The sequence below is a fragment of the Giraffa tippelskirchi genome, chromosome 1, assembly GCF_054371585.1.
Source record: "Giraffa tippelskirchi isolate mGirTip1 chromosome 1, T2T-mGirTip1v1.2.pri, whole genome shotgun sequence".
NCBI classification, from domain to species: Eukaryota; Metazoa; Chordata; class Mammalia; order Artiodactyla; family Giraffidae; genus Giraffa; species Giraffa tippelskirchi.
The window spans coordinates 54,679,602-54,697,272 of record NC_137275.1 but is presented as its reverse complement, the minus strand read 5'-3'; the positions used below and the strand labels follow the sequence as shown (position 1 = coordinate 54,697,272).

Genomic DNA, 17,671 nt, shown 5'->3' with positions numbered 1-17,671 from the left:
GATGAAAGTGAAAGAGGAGAGTGAAAAAGTTGGCTTAAAGCTCAACGTTCAGAAAACTAACATCATGGCATCTCGTCCCATCACTTCATGGGAAATAGATGGGGAAACAGTGGAAATAGTGTCAGACTTTATTTTTGAGGGCTCCAAAATCACTGCTGATGGTGATTGCAGCCATGAAATTAAAAGACGCTTACTCCTTGGAAGGAAGGTTATGGCCAACCTAGAGAGCATATTTAAAAGCAGAGACATTACTTTGCCAACAAAGGTCCGTCTAGTCAAGGCTATGGTTTTTCCAGTGGTCATGTATGGATGTGAGAGTTGGATGGTGAAGAAAGCTGAGTGCCAAAGAATGGATGTTTTTGAACTGTGGTGTTGGAGAAGACTCTTGAGAGTCCCTTGGACTGCAAGGAGATCCAACCAGTCCATCCTAAAGGAAATCAGTCCTCAATATTCATTGGAAGGACTGATGCTGAAGCTGAAACTCCAATACTTTGGCCACCTCATGCGAAGAGTTGACTCACTGGAAAAGACCCTAATGCTGGGAAGGATTGGGGGCAGGAGGAGAAGGGGACGACAGAGGATGAGAGGTTGGATGGCATCACTGACTCGATGGACATGGGTTTGGGTAAACTCCGGGAGTTGGTGATGGACAGGGAGGCCTGGTGTGCTGCGATTCATGGGGTCGCAAAGAGTCGGACACGACTGAGCGACTGAACTGAACTGAACTGATCTTGTAGGAAATGCTCTATATGCTTAGGAGATGCACACTGAGTGATGCTTTGGGCTGACATATCATGATTTCTGAGGCTAACTTCCCAATAGCCAAGAAAGAAAAATAGAAAAGTTGACTGACAGTTGATCAAATATGGCAGCATGTCAACAACAATTGTTGGATTTGGTGGAGGATAGACATGTGTGCGCTGAAATACTCATTTAGTTTTTAAAAAATTTGTTTTCATACATTCTGGGGGAAAGAACCTACTGGAAGGAGGCAGTGATTACTTACAGACTGGCTGAAGAAGGCAGGGAACTTGGCCAATATGAAGGCCTTCCGAAGTGAGTTACAAAGTTCAAGACTGGCCACACAGGGTTGGATGTAAATGCTTTCTCAATAAAACAGAACCCAGACATAGGACCGGATGGGAGATTTGGCAGCATTTCCAGTAGAGATAGCATGGGGCAGCTGTAGAAGTCATAAAACTGCCTGGACTCATCTCTAAAGTCAAGAAGAGCAGACTCAAGATGAGGAAACATGGGTGTTCCAGTGGTTTTCTTTGAACAGCTGGAGCTGGTCTACCAGAAGTGAAAGCCTTACTCCACTGCTCACTAGTCCTGGGACCCTGGGCCACTTACTTATCTTCTCTGACACCCAGCTCCCTCCACTGGTACTTAACTCTGTTGCGCATGAAGATGAACTAGAACCATGTATGGAAAATGCTTAATGTAGGGCATGGCCCCACAGTGAGTGCCCAGTAAATGTTGCTGTCTTTTTCATCACACAATGGAGCAGGAGAGGGTAAAAGGGAACACTTGTTTGCCATTGACTATAGCAGCAAAAACATCCCAGCCCACATCTCCTGCAACTTTGTTTACAATTGCATGTATGTTCTGGTGATTTAATTTCCTTCTTTTAAGTGAAATTGTGTGGCCCGGGGGTTAGCAGTGATGCTGATGAAGTTAAACAGCAGAGGAGATTAAGCTGCAGTGTGGAAAATAAACACTGAGGTCCCTCCTTCAGTGTTTATCTTCAGCCATACCTCATCTTTGCCTGGGTAATTATCCAGCAGACAGTTATCCAGCATCAACTGATAATTCTATTAGCATTACCATTTAAACCCAGCCGCTCTGGCTGTTCAGGGTCTCCTGGCTGCTTGTGAAATCTTAGGGCCTAATATCATTTTAGAATTAAAAAGGGAAAATAAATTATTCAAATACATTAATTTTTTCCCTGAACAGACCTTGACTGTTCCTAAAAAAAATTTTGCTGCCAAGAATATTATCTTTAGCAATTCAGTGCCAGCTTTAGTATGGACTTGAGGCGGGGCGGGTGGTGGGGGGAGGGCGAGGTAACTAGTCGAACATTACTAATCCCGGGTGAGCTGGTTTCTAACTGAGGATGAGAAATAATAGGTACAGGAACATGATTTCTAATGACTTTGAAATGTTAGAAAGCTTTCTGGCAACAAAACCCATATCGTATATACATGCAGCAGATGTAATGGTGACCCAGAGATTTACCAAAGAAAATAAATGAAGCAAATTTCACAAGAAATTACACTTATGCTTCCATGATTTAAAATAAGAGTGTCTACTGTCTGTTTAGACCTTCGATCAGAAGCCCTTCTTTTATGGTCTCAGAGCTGGTTGGCAGTTTTAGCAGTGTGTGAGAGTAATTAGCAATAATCTCCTGCGTGTGAGGCGCTTTACAGTTTACAAGGAGCTCCCCTCCACAGTATGTCACTTAATCCTCAAATCCTCACAATAGCCTTGCCAGTTAGGGTTGTTACTCCTTCCCCTCTACCTCCCCCACAACACACCCCCATCTCCTTATCACAGATAAGGAAATGGCAACCCACTCCAGTGTTCTTGCCTGGAGAATCCCAGGGACGGGGGAGCCTGGTGGGCTGCCGTCTATGGGGTTGCACAGAGTCAGACATGACTAAAGCGACTTAGCAGCAGCATTCCGAGGCCCAGAGAACTTAAATGGGTTACTGACATGGTGTGTCAAATACAGTGGAGGGAGGATTTGAATGGAAGTCTTTGGACTTCAAAGATCTTATGTAGCTTCTTTTTGAGAGAAGGAAAATGTTTATCATTTCATTTTTCTGTGCACAAGAGGTTTCAGGCTTTCTGTCAGAGCTAAAGATTTATCTTCTTCCAAAGATAGGAAGTCAGGGTGTCTGCAGAGCACACATTTCCCCCACCAGACCGACCCCGAGATGACCTTTACACTCATCTTCACTATCTGTTAATTCCTCATGTCTGGGTTCCCACCGAAGTGTTGACAGAATGAATGAATGAGGTGAGATAAAGGATGTGTTGCACAAAGCTGACACATAGTAGGCATTCAAAAAAGCTTCTTCTAATGGAAAAACAATATTTATTTACTAACTCTGGCAGCAGATTTGGTCAGGTAAGAGGTCAAAGGGTTGACTTAAATTAGGTTGGAAGGTTGGCTGGAATTCAATTACCCATAACCCTCTAGTCTCTGCTGCCAGCCATGATGAATGGAAGCTGGCTAAAGCAGGTTGAGATTAGTAACACTGCAATCAGTCGTTTCTGGAGAATGAAGACGTGGGAATTATCTAACAAGCATTCTGAGGCTGGATGAGATTTCTTAGGTTGGAATTATCCTTGTGGATAATTTAGCCTAATAACAGCAGGGCTTGCATTTGGAGACAAAGGGCACGCATGACAAACCTGGGCAATCCTTGCTCCTAGTTTTCCTGACAGTCACACTGGCTTAGTAGCTCCTGCCTGATGTGGATAAATTCTTATCGAGGGCTGTGGGTGGTTTGGATACAGATCTTTAGAGAATATCTTGCTCTTGGATATTTGGGACGTATATTAGGGAAAAGAGGCCAACTGAAAATTGAAAAACTGCATCAGTTAAAATAAGAAAAGAATCTATCTTATCATCCATGCTTTCTTTTTTCTAGTATGGATTTCTCTTCCCAACCTCACCCTGAGGCTTATCTAATCTCATTCCAACAATGGAGAACCCAGGACCCTGCTACAGGTTTTTGTTTGTTTGTTTGTTTGAATATAAAAATATTCTTTTAGAGCTTTTGGAAGATATTTTGAAAATATGGTGATAATAATGTTGCCAGCTTGTTTGTTTTTTCATTATCCACTGACTTTACAGAATCTGTTTCCCAAAATTTCCAGTCCTCCTGCCTCTGTCTAGCAACTGTGTAACTTCTGTTAGCAGCTGAGGGAAGCCAAAGAAGACACAACGTTTATTCTCCCTTTTTGTTTTTATTCTAACCCTGCAACTCCATATCTGTCCATCCGTGATTTCAGAGTCATAGCCTGTCCTGATTTGCATAGCTGGCTTCTGGAGGCAAGTTAAGGAATCATTAAGACACCTACCCTTTGCCCCCTCCTTGGCCCAGTTGCTTAATTAACTTAGTTAAAATGCAGTCCAGGGTTATGAGAGTAATTGCATTTATGTGTCTTAATAACTTATCTGTTACTATGCAATTGCCCACTTCACTCTAATAAAAAATATATACATGCGATGTGGTGTATGGATCTTCAAGCTCACAAAATGAGCTCAAACTTGAAAGAGATCCAGACTACAACACCGTTTATTATTTTTAGAGCATTACCTAGTCATTTTGATTAATTCGCTTGGAATGCTTTTCCCTGCAGCTCCCCAGGGAGAGGTGGGGGAAAAGATGGTAAAACATAAATTTCCTTTGGTGACAAGTTCACATCTGTTTAGAACTGTAACATGGCAAATCATTGTGAAATCTTCTAATGGATGCCTGTCCAATGCCAAATAAACCCAGGACCAAAAGCACATAAAGAAATAATTGAAAGACACTGGACTGAATCCAAAAGGCCACGGCTAATGTTTCACCTAATCTCTCTCCCGGTCTCTTCTGCCTGGGGCAGTCGCCCTACCTGCAAGATTGGCACTTCAGAGCTTCCTTGCAGCTGCTTCTTGGCTGTTTGCACCCTCTAACCTCCTGGCAGAAGAATGAGATCTGTGAAGCCAAAAGCATAAAAGGGGGAAAGATTAGTACTCTAAATAGGAAGGTGGGTCTGTTGGAGGTTAGTTACCTCAAAGCCTTTTGAAAGGGTTAATTCCCCTTGGATGGCCTTAAGAGCTGATCTGGAATGGACTTCAGTCTGCACAGACCTGGCCCCCAGCCAGGGAGAGGTCCCCAGGTGGCACAGGTCAGGGACAGATAGATCCCAGATCCCTGGACTTCAATTTAGGGGAGGTGGGACATAAGACCTGGGAACAAAAGTTTGAAAAAAAAAAAAAAGCCCATTTTCTTTTCTTTATATTTTGGCTCTGTCTCTTGCACTGCTGATTCCAGAACCTTAGAAACTAAGGGTGGGGTTGGGTGGGGCTTAGAGATCTCTGCTCTTTTTTTTTTTTTTCTTTTTTTCTTAAAGGGCAAGAATAGAGAACTCTCCTGAAATATTCACACTTTGCTTGAACTTGATCAGAGTCACAAAGGAAACCATTGAGCTATGTCTGGTTGCATCTGTTTGGAACTGGCATTTCAAAGGTGGCATTAACACTGCAGAGAGGAGGAATGGAGGAATTTGACCTGCAAGATATTTATGATGTTAGTTATGCACAATTTCAACTGGTTTAAGCCAGGCTTTGAGCTTCAAGCCAATATGCCTGGAAGTGGCAACAAAACGGTCATTTATTGCTAATAAGGGTTATGTGTGTGTGCTTGGTTGTGTCCGACTCTTTGCAACCTGTGGACTGTAGCCTGCCAGGCTTCTCTGTCCATGAGATTCTCCAGGCAAGAATACTGGAGTGGGTTGCCATTCCCTTCTCCAGGGAATATTCCTGGCCCAGGGATCAAGCCTGTGTCTCTTATGTCTCCTGCTTTGGCAGGTGGGTTCTTTACCACTAGTGCCACCTGGGAAATGGGAATAAGGGTTATAAGCTTCAGCTATTTTAAGGGCTGCATCCTATATTTGGATACTGTATTCTATACTTCAAAAAAAAAAAAACAACCCAAACAAACAAACAAAAAAGGGCAAAAAAGTCCGATAACGTTCCTTCCTCCCCACTATCCTACAAAATAATTTTAGCTGGAGTTTCAGCCTTGAAATTTATTTTTTAAACAACAGAGACACACTATATATTGTAAGAAAACAATATACGAAAGTTCAAATTTGCCAAATTAAATATAGATAAATACAGCATTTTACAGAAGGATTTGTGATAGGGTCTTTTTAGTACAAAGTCTCTTTCAACTAGGGATTGATGTATATGTTAAACCTTTTAAGATCTTGTACAGGAAAGTTTTCCTGTGTAAATATCTTAACATGTAACATTCAGGGTACCTGGGGTTGAATCCCAACATATGACTGTGGCCTAATTACTTCATTCCTCTGAGCCTCAGTTTCCCCATCTGTAAAATGAAGACAGTATATACCTGCCTCATAAGATTTAATGAACTGCTTGCTACACCACCCAGTAGGTGTTCCATAGCTCTTAGCTTCCTGTGGGTTCTCCTCTGCCTCCCCTGCCCCTTACTGAGACCAAGTGGGGCAGCTGGCAGGGAACAAAGAAAATTCAGCCCTTCTTTGTAGCTTTAGATGTTTCAGATTTATGTCATGTAAGATGTGACTTCAAACAAATAGGATCCAGACAGCAATGGCTCTTTCTGCCTTTCTTACATCTATTTTTTAAACAAATACTTCTATAGCATTTACCATGTGATAGGTACATTGTAGGCATTTGACAAATACTGACTCATCTAATCTTTCAAAACAACCCTATGAAATGTACACTATTATTATTCCCATTTTACAGTTGAGGAAGCAAAACACAGATTGCTTAAGTAACTGGTCCAAGATCACATAACAGGTAAGTGGCACAGCCAGGATCGAGAGCCAGGCAATCTGGGTCCAGTCTCTCAGTAGGAGTCATGAACATGTTCTTTACGCTCATTAGGAAGCCCTGCTGAGCCCAAAGTAAGCTTGAACTACCAAAGCCAGCTCGACACACTACAAAATAACAGCAGGGCCAAAAGTATTAATGTTGCAAAAGTCTCTGTTGATAAGCTTTGTGTAGCCACAGCCTCAGATCAGGGACACCTAGATGAAGCTGGCTGAACAAGCAACAGGCTGATTTCCCAGGTCTCTGGCACTCTGCCCATCTCTCCACTCCCTCCTCCTAGGAGGGTGCAGCCTCCGCTCAAGTTTCTTCATCTTTCCCCACCCTCTTGGCTCAGTGAATATGATTTTCTAGCTGTTACAGCCAGAGTGTATGGGAGGGTGGCAGAGGAGGCATTAAGGTAACCAAAAAAAAAAAAAAATTTGTTTGAAATGTTTTAATAACCTTTTTTTTTTTTATGACAAAAGCAAACTGTGTTTGTGGCAGACGTTGCAAAGGGGCTGACTCACCTCCATTTCCCACCTCCCTTCTCTCTTCAGCTTTCCAGCTAGTGGTAGTCATGTGGCACCAGTCTGACCAGTGGGACATAAGTCTGTCCTGGAGTCCCTGGGAAAGCTCTTGTTTTCCTGAGAAAGGCACCAGTCCTTCTGGTCCCCCTTTCTACTCTGAAAACACATGTGATGACTGGAGGGGCTGTGGCCACATCAAGGTCATGAAGGAAAAACTATGAAAATTTCAGACTTTGGTCCTCACTTTGTTGAGCCACTGAACCACTAGAGTTTGGCTTTTTGTTACTTGTAGCCAAGATCAATCCTATCTTACACAATGTTCCACACGTTCTGTATAACGTTCATTGTAGGAAAGTCAGAAAATACAGGAAAAAATAAAAAGAACAGAGGAAAATATCAACTATATTCCTACCATCCAGAAATAACCAAAATTTGTATTCCAATACATAGTTCTTCAATTTTTACTCTTATAGTTTTTTAAAAAAAATATAGAATAATGCTCTACAAATACTTCTCTGTGATTGATTCTTTTCCTTCCTATGTGCTATGGCCATCTTCCTATGTTAATTTACTTGTCACTGTGTAAATGTTCCAAAGTTTATTTAATCAATTCCCTATTGTTGAACATTTGTTATTTCCAATTTTTAACTGTTGCAAACAATGATAGTGGGAATACATTTGTATATGCATCTCTTTCTGATGGTTTCCCCTAGGATTATTTCTTTAGGATAAATTTCCTAAACTGATGTGAATTGCTGAATCAATAACAATGTACAGTTTTTAAGCTTTATATACCTATAGATAAAATGCTCTTCAGAAATGCTTCCCCAAATTTTATTATTTCACTTAAAGTGTGTGCCTTTCCCCTATATCACTGTCAATACTGGGGATTATCATCTTTAAAAAAGCCGTCTGTCAGTTTAATAGACTGTTTATAGACTAATTTATATTAATTTAATAATTGAGTTTGACATACTTTCATGACAGTATTTGCCATTTCTATTAATCACCAGTTATGTGCAGAACATGTGGCTAGATAGTTTGCATATATTTTTTAATTCTCCCAAATCCATTATCTTTGATTTTATGGGTAAGTAAACTACAGCTCAGAGAGATCGAGTAACTTGCTCGAAATCACATAACTAGTAAGAGATCAAACTGGGCTTCATAACTAGATCTTCTTGACTCCAAAGCAGCTACTTTAATAGATAAAAGGGTGGTGGCACTATATCAGCTCTCAAGTGCTAGCTGGATCAGCCAGAAACCAGTAGGAAAGAGGTGGCACTCTATAAGGGATAACTGGGGAGAATTGTTTACAGGGATGTGAGGAGGGTTAAGACTCCCCAAGCCTCTTGAGAGTCCCTTGGACAGCAAGGAGACCAAACCAGTCAATCCTAAAGGAAATCAACCCTCAATATTATTGGAAGGACTAATGCTGAAGCTGAAGCTCCAATACTTTGGCCACCTGATGCAAAGAGCTGGCTCACTGGGAAAGACTCATGCTGGGAAAGATTGAAGGCAAGATGAGAAGGGGGTGACAGGGGATGAGATGGTTGGATGGCATCACTGACTCAGTGGACATGAGTTTGAACAAGCTCCGGGAAGTGGTGAAGGATAAGGAAAACTGGCCGGGCATGCTGCAGTTCATGGGGTCTCAAAGAGTCAGACATGACTTAGTGATTGAACGACAGTGACAGGGGCAGATGAAGTACCAAGAGATTATCAATGACTAGAAGTCACAGTCATCCCAGGTCTGAAAGGGCAGAAAGAAAAGCTCTTATGGAGATCTGGTGATATCTGCAGCTAGGGGAGAGTGGTTACCTGACAAGAACTGTGCTCATTGATAGAGAAGTCCAGCCATTGCCAAAGCACAGAGCAGGGGGGACACAACACTACCCCCGATTCTCATCTTCTGCTGGGGACACACTGTAAACGAATCTGACCAGAAGCCAAACAACAAGAAATCTTGGATGAATCATGCAAGAAAACCAACCTCTGAGACACACGACAAGGGAAAGGAGGGTGGAGAATGGACCTACTAGGGCAGGTTGGCTCTGTATTATCTTTAGAAGAGCAGAACAATACTATACTGCAATTCAAAAACCCATGTACATATGTGCTCAGTTGCTTCAGTTGTGTCTGACTCTTGGTGACCCCAAGGACCATAACCAGCCAGGTCCTCTCTCCATAGGATTCTCCAGGCAAGAATACTGGAGTGGGTTGCCATGCCCTCCTCCAGGGGATCTTCCTAAACCAAGAATTAAACCCACGTCTCTTAAGTCTCCAGCATTGGCAGATAGGTTCTTTACCACTAGAGCCACCTGGAAATCCCTTAAAACCCATGATAACACTTTAAAACCCATGTGCAAGGCTGGTATATAATGAAATGCAACCACAAAGTGAAGGGCTGAGAACAACTTGGTATATAAAAAATGTTCAATAAAAACAAGATACTATTGTTTTCACACTTAGAAGTAGCACCAGACATGGATCACTCCAGAAGGTTCTTCTCATTATCCTTTTATTCATTAGCAACTCAGTCCTCAAACTATTTGCTGTAAAATGACAGCAAACTATAAAAACAAAGCCAAAAAATTTAAATAAATAAAAGAAAAAGAAAGGGGGAAAAATACCCAATTTCTACTCCTTGGGAACACACCTGGGCACATTTCCCAGACTCCCTTGTGCTAAGCTATGGCCATAAGAGTGAGTTCCTGCTAATGGAACTGATGAGTACAATTTCCAGGCCTGGCCCATAAGAACCTCTCACACACATTCCTTCCCACTGTCTCCTCTTTTACCAACTTAGTGCCAATGAGCAAGACATCCTCAGAATCCCTATTTTGAGAAAGAGTCCCTTGCCAGCTTGTGTTTGAGCAGAGCCCCCATCCCACCCAAACCCTCCTGACCTGGAATTGGCTTGGCTCCATAATTATGGAAGGGTAAACTATAAGTTGATGATGTTAAGCTATTGATACATTAGAGCTTCTTTGCAATAGCATCTAGTGCTTGCATCATTAAGACAAAGACCAACATATTAGTGCAATATTCAGACAAGGAGCCAGACCAGCATTTACAGAAATTAATAAATGCACAGACAGGCTTCTCAGGAAGGAAACCTTCAGGTCTAAGGTCCCCAACTTTACTTTCTATGATGAGAACTTAATTGTGGTTTACTTGGATTATTATGCTCTACCAAGAATCTCTAGTAAAAATCATTGACAATGATGAGAAAGATCCAAAAGTGAGAGACCTGGCACTGTTTTTCATCAGCTTGAGAAGTTTTGGGTGACGTCCAGTGCCCACTCCTTCAGAGAAGTAGATTTCAGGCAAATGACTCAACTTCTTCAAGTTATAGAAAAAGAACTGAAAACAGTGTCAAACACACAGCTGGCAGTCAGTGCAGGCTTGATGAATAAGAGAATAAAGTGAGAGAAAGAGATAAAAGTTTGGTCTCTCCCTTCTCTTCCTCATTGAAGCCTATGTTTGACTTCTGTGGTTCCTTGTCTCAGAAGGAGGTTCAGTTCAGCTCAGTCACTCAGTCATATCTGACTCTTTGCAACCCCATGGACTGAGGCACGCCAGGACTCCCTGTCCATCACCAACTCCCGGAGCTTGCTCAAACTCATGTCCATCGAGTTGGTGATGCCATCCAGCAATCTCATCTTCTGTCATCCCCTTCTTCTCCTGCTTTCAATCTTTCCAGCATCAGGGTCTTATCCAGTGAGTCAGTTCTTAGCATCAGGTGGCCAAAGTATTGGAGTTTCAGCTTCAGCATCAGTCCTTCTAATGAATATTCAGGACTGATTTCCTTTAGAACTGACTGGTTTGATCTCCTTGCATTCCAAAGGACTCTCAAGAGTCTTCTACAGCATCACAGTTCAAAAGCATCAATTCTTCAGCTCTCAGCTTTCTTTATAGTCTACTCTCACATCCACACATGACTACTGGAAAAACCATAGCTTTGACTAGACAGGCCTTTGTTTGGCAAAGTAATGTCTCTGCTTTTTAACATGCTGCCTACGTTGGTCAGAGCTTTTCTTCCAAGGAGCAAGCATCTTTTAATTTCATGGCTGCAGTCACCATCTGCAGTGATTTTGGAGCCCAAGAAAATAAAGTCTCTCACTGGTTTCATTGTTTCCCCATCTATTTGCCATAAAGTGATGGGACTGGATGCCATGATCTTAGTTTTCTGAATATTGAGCTTTAAGCCAACTTTTTCACTCTCCTCTTTCACTTTCATCAGGAGGCTCTTTAGTTCTTCGCTTTCTGCCATAAGGGTGGTGTCATCTACATATCTGAGGTTATTGATATTTCTCCTGGCAATCTTGATTCCAGCTTGTACTTCATCCAGCCTGGCTTTTCACATGATGTACTCTGCGAATAAGTTAAATAAGCAGGATGACTCAATACAGCCTTGACATACTCCTTTCCCAATTTGGAACCAGTCTGTTGTTCCATGTCCAGTTCTAACTTTTGCTTTCTGACCTGCATACAGATTTCTCAGGAGGAAGGTTAGGTGGTCTGGTATTTCCACCTCTTTCAAAATTTTCTGCAGCTTGCTGTGATCCACACAGTCAAAGGCTTTGGCATAGTCAATAAAGCAGAAGTAGATGTTTTTATGGAACTCTATTGATTTTTCGATGATCCAACGGATGTTGGCAATTTGATCTCTGGTTCCTCTGCCTTTTCTAAATCCAGCTTGAACATCTGGAAGTTCACGGTTCACGTACTGTTGAAGCCTGGCTTGGAGAATTTTGAGCATTACTTTGCTAGCATGTGAGATGAGTGCAATTGCGCAGTAGTTTGAGCATTCTTTGGCATTGCCTTTCTTTGGGATTGGAATGAAAACCGAACTTTTCCAATCCTCAGCCGTGTGGCCACTGCTGAGTTTTCCAAATTTACTGGTATACTGAGTGCAGCACTTTCACAGTATCATCATTTAGGATTTTAAATAGCTTTGGAATTCCATCACCTCCAATAGTTTTGTTCGTAGTGATGCTTCCTATGGCCCACTTGACTTCACATGCCAGCAGGTCTGACTGTAGGTGAGTGATCACACCATTGTGGTTATCTGGGTCATGAAGATCTTTTCTGTATAGTTCTTCTGTGTATTCTTGCCATCTCTTCTTAATATCTTCTGCTTCTGTTAGTTCCATACCATTTCTGTCCTTTATTGAGCCCATCTTTGCATGAAATGTTCCCTTGGTATCCTTAATTATCTTGAAGAAATCTCTAGTCTTTCCCATTCTATTTCTTTGCACTGATCACTGAGGAAGGCTTTCTTATCTCTCCTTGCTATTCTCTGGAACTCTGCATTCAAATGGGTATATCTTTCCTTTTCTCCTTTGCCTTTAGCTTTTCTTCTTTTCACAGCTGTTTGTAAGGCCTCCTCAGACAACCATTTTGCCTCTTTGGTCTTCTTTTGCTTGGGGATGGTCTTGATCACTGCCTCCTGTACAATGTCATGAACCTCTATCCATAGTTCTTCAGGCACTCTGTCTATCAGATCTAATCCCTTGAATTTATTTGTCACTTCCACTGTATAATCGTAAGGGATTTGATTTAGGTCATACCTGAATGGTCTAGTGGTTTTTCTTATTTTCTTCAATTTGGTAAACAGTAATTGGGAAGAAAAGGAAGACAAAGGAAGGATAAAGGGATGGTGATGGCCAGCTCCATGTCTCATTCCTCTTCCTCTGAGGTTGACATGGGACCCACTTCCTCTGTGAGCATCCCTGCAGCCCACTGGTGTCTCCCAAAATATAACCATGAAGTTAGAAACCAGATTCTGGATTCAGACTGCCTGGGTTTGAATCCTGGCTCTCTCTCTCACCAACATGCACTTCAGACAATGCCTAAAATAAGAGGCTGCAGTAAACATTAGCTGTCATTACTATTATTGCTTCAGTCAAACGCTTCAGTACCTGTCAGCAGATGGAGGCATTCTGAACAATGTCATTTCCTTTCCTCCTTGGAAAGTGCCAACATTTGTTCCACTCCAAGGAAGCCTCCAAGGTGGTGGAGTTTGTAAAGGATCTATCTGGCAATGCAGGAGATGCCAAAGACATGAGTTCAATCCCTGGGTCAGGAAGATCCCCTGGAATAGGAAATGGCAACCCAACCCATTATTCTTGCCTGGAAAATTCCATGGACAGAGGAGCCTCCTGCTGGGCTGCAGTCCATGGGGTCACAAAGAGTCATACACAGTGGAGCATGCACACGATGAAGGAGGCATCTTGTCTTAAAGCTCCTGCTCCCATTCATATCCTGTTTGAATGAATGTCACCAAGTCAGAAAAACATTTTTTAATGATTTGCGAGTCTCATAAATAGACTAGAAGAAAGGGGGAAACTTCAGAATTACTAGGGCACAGGCCTCTGTTCTAGTTTTATGAAGACAGTGATGAATGGATAGATGATCTGGTTACACCAGGTTTCAACTGCGTGAGTGGACAGTGCCACTAAGGCCAACATTGTTATTGCTGTTGTTCAGTCACTAAGTCATGTCCAACTCTTTCCAACCCCATGGACTGCAGCACACCAGGCTTCCCTGTCCTTCACTATCTCTTCAAGTTTGCCCAAATTCACGTCCATTGAGTCAGGGACACTATCTAATCATCTCATCTTTTGCCACTGCCTTCTCCTTTTGCCTTCAATCTTTACTAGTATCAGGGTCTTTTCCAATGAGTCTGCTCTTCACATCAGATGGCCAAAGTATTGTAGCTCAGCTTCAGCAATAATCCTTTCAATGAATATTCAGGGTTGATTTCCTTTAGGATTGACTGGTTTGACCTCCTTGCAATCTGAGGGACTCTCAAGTGTCTTCTCCAGCACCACAGGCCCAAAACATCAATTCTTTGACTCTCAGCCTTCTTTATGGTCCAGCTCTCACATCCATGCATGACTACTGGAAAAACCATAGCTTTGACTATATGGACTTTGTCGGCAAAGTGATGTCACTGCTTTTTAATATGTTGTCTAGGTTTGCCATAGTTCCTTCCACAGAGCAAGTGTCTTTTAATTTTATGGCTGCCGGCACCATTTGTAGTGATTTTGGAACCAAAGAAAATAAAATTTGTCACTGCTTCCACTTTTTCTCCTTCTATTTTCCATGATGGGATCAGATGCCGTCATCTTAGTTTTTTTAACTTTCCGTGAGTTAAATGGAGAATTATCCCCCTCTATAATGACAAGAGAGAAGTAATGACTACAGAGAGTTAAAACATCTATAACATGATTGCAATAGGTAAAAAGACATATTTTTATATATATCACATCATTTTAAGTGGTCTAAACCCCAACATCCCATACAATGAAATTACAGTGTAACATGGTTAGTGTATAAAGAAGGTGTAATGACTATATAGTGACTGAGGTTAACCCAAAGTTCCCTAACCTAAAGTCTTGGTGTCATGTCATAGCATGGCCAGGAGGAACGCTCTAGATAAATGAATAGGCAAAGAAATGGAGAAATAGAGATTATTCAGGCCCATCTCCTATGTACCAGGTGCTTGATGGTGACTTCTTCTATCACCACTGAATCTGTGTTTTATAGATAGCTTTCAGGAAGCCATATGTTCCTGCAATGAAAGTACAGCTTTAAAACCAGGAATTACAATGACCTGGATTTAAAGCTGTGCTTTGCCGCTTTCCAGCTATGTGATTTTTAGAAAAGTTACAGAGCCTCTCTGAGTTGGAAGGAGAAAAAGGGCTAGTGTATGTAAAACCCTGGAACGTAATAGGAGTCTAAGCAGTACGTTTTTTTCTCTTGCTTTTATTAGTGGTTTTCAACTTTGGCTACACATCACAATTTTTAAAAAATACTCTAGATTGAGTCCTTTCTTTGGAGGGTTGGATTTAATTGGTCTAGGGCGCAGGCTGGCCGTGGGCAGGGGGATTTTGAAAATTTCCCCTGGGGGAAATCTAAAGTGAAACTAAAGTTGAAAATCATTTGTCTTAACTGAATCCAGTGTCTGAAGGGAGTCAGCGAGTGATAAAATAATAGGATCGCTGATCATCTTGGGCCGAGGAATCAGAACCGGGAATTCTGGAAATGCTGATACTCCCTCTTCCATTCAGGAAAAGGACACAGAAATCCTGCGTCCCTCTGCTGAGTGTCCTCCAGGAGAGCCGATTTATGCGGCTGAAGGACAGGACTGACTGGTGGTTTTATCTTAATGAACGATGCCATTTGGGGTAAACCAGTTCCTTAGAACTAAGTATCTGAGTCAAAGAGCCTGTGGGTGTTAATTCTTCAAATGAAATACATGTTCCAGGAAGCAAGAGAAGTCAGTGCTGTGTCTTCCTGGAGAATTGAGAGTCTGGATGCAGTTGCCTGGCTGTGTAACACTTAAGGAAAGTTCTCTAAACTCACTTTGCTTCAATTTTCCTGTCCATTAGGGACATGACCACTTTTAATGAGAATTATCTGAAAGCTTGATCTTCTAAGGGGAAATAATAAAAGTTATACGGATCCTGATTCACAACTTTACATATGTTTTAGATTTATAGAAGTTCGATATGCAGATGACACCACCCTTATGGCAGAAAACGAAGAGGAACTAAAGAACCTCTTGATGAAAGTGAAAGAGGAAAGTGAAAAAGTTGGCTTAAAACTCAACATTCAGAAAACTAAGATCACGGCATCTAGTCCCATCACTTCATGGAAAATAGATAGGGAAACATGGAAACAGTGGCAGACTATTTTCTTGGGCTCCAAAATCACTGCAGATGGTGACTGCAGCCATGAAATTAAAAGATGCTTGCTCCTTGGAAGAAAAGCTCTGACCAACCTAGAGAGCATATTAAAAAGCAGAGACATTACTTTGCCAACAAAGGTCCATCTAGTCAAGGCTATGGTTTTTTCCAGTGGTCATGTATGGATGTGAGAGTTGGACTATAAAGAAAGCTAAGCACCGAAGAATTGATGCTTTTGGACTGTGGTATTGGAGAAGACTCTTGAGAGTCCCTTGGATTGCAAGAAGATCAAACCAGTCAATCTCAAAGGAAATTAATCCTGAATATTCATTGGTAGGATTAATGCTGAAGCTGAAGCTCCAGTACTTTGGCCACCTGATGTTAAGAACCGACTCACTGGAAAAGACTCTGTGCTGGGAAAAATTGAAAGCAGGAGGAGAAGGGGACGACAGAGGATGAGATGGCTGGATGGCATCATGAACTTGATGGACATGAGTTTGAGCAAGCTCCGGAAGTTGGTGATGGACAGGGAAGCCTGGTATGCTGCAGTCCATAAGGTCGCAAAGAGTCGGACACGACTGAGTGACTGAACTGAACTGAACAAACCAAATTAAAATTTTCCTGATTAGATAAGCCCTAAATTCCCTTCCAACTTTATAAAATTAACTCCAATTAAAATATTGTTTAAGGTTATACTATCTGGGTGGGCTCTACTGGGAGATTGCTGAAGGGAGAGGGACTTCTGGAGGTGGGAGATCTGAGCAGGAACTCAGTTCAGTCCAGTCCAGTCACTCAATTGTGTCTGACTCTTTGCAACCCCATGGACTGCAGCACACCGGGCCTCCCTGTCCATCACCAAATCCTGGAGTTTACTCAAACTTATGTCCATTGAGTCGGTGATGCCATCCAACCATCTCATCTTCTGTCATCCCCTTCTCCTCCTGCCTTCAATCTTTCCCAGCATCAGGGTCTTTTCCAATGAGTCAGTTCTTGCATCAGGTGGCCAAAGTATTGGAGTTTCAGCTTCAGCATTAATCCTACCAAGGAATATTGAGGACTGATTTCCTTTAGGATGGACTGGTTGGATCTCCTTGCAGTCCAAGGGACTCTCAAGAGTCTTCTTCAACATCATAGTTCAAAAGCATCAATTGTTCAGTGCTCTGCTTTCTTTATAGTCCAACTCTCACATCCATACATGACTATTGGAAAAACCATAGCTTTGACTAGACACACTTTGTTGGCAAAGTAATGTCTCTGCTTTTTAATAGGTTGGTCTAGGTTGGTCATAACTTTTCTTCCAAGGAGCAAGCATCTTTTAATTTCATGGCTGCAGTCACCATCTGCAGTGATTTTGGAGCCCCCCAAAATAAATTCTCTCACTGTTTCCATTGTTTCCCCATCTATTTGTCATGAAGTAATGGACCAGATGCCATGATCTTAGTTTTCCGAGTGTTGAGTTTTAAGCCAACTTTTTCACTCTCCTCTTTCACTTTCATCAAGAGGCTCTTTAGTTCCTCTTCGCTTCCTGCCATAAGGGTAGTGTCATCTGCATATCTGAGGTTATTGATATTTCTCCCAGCGATCTTGATTCCAGCTTGTGCTTCATCCAACCCAGTGTTTCTCATGATGTACTCTGCATATAAGTTAAATAAACAGTTTAGAGCAGAAACTAAAGGTACCTAATCTCTAGATGAAGAGAGTCATTTCAAAGACCTTGAACCTAGGCAGCCCTCGTGTGTGTGCTTAGTTGCTCATTCATGTCTGATTCTTTGAGACCCCATGGGATCTCAGGCTCCTCTATCCATGCCATTTCCTGGCAAGAATACTGGAGGGGATTGCCATTTCCTCCTCCAGGGGATCTTCCC

At 42.0% G+C, this 17,671-nt stretch overlaps 1 long non-coding RNA gene across 1 annotated transcript in view; it reads right to left on the bottom strand.

Moving 5' to 3' along the window:
- LOC145546320 (uncharacterized) overlaps positions 1-17,671 on the bottom strand; it is a 107,158-nt gene that overhangs the window by 67,730 nt on the left and 21,757 nt on the right. The window contains exon 4 of the long non-coding RNA XR_014082746.1: positions 4,630-4,712. This is a non-coding gene — a long non-coding RNA (uncharacterized LOC145546320). The remainder of the gene's footprint in view (positions 1-4,629; positions 4,713-17,671) is intronic.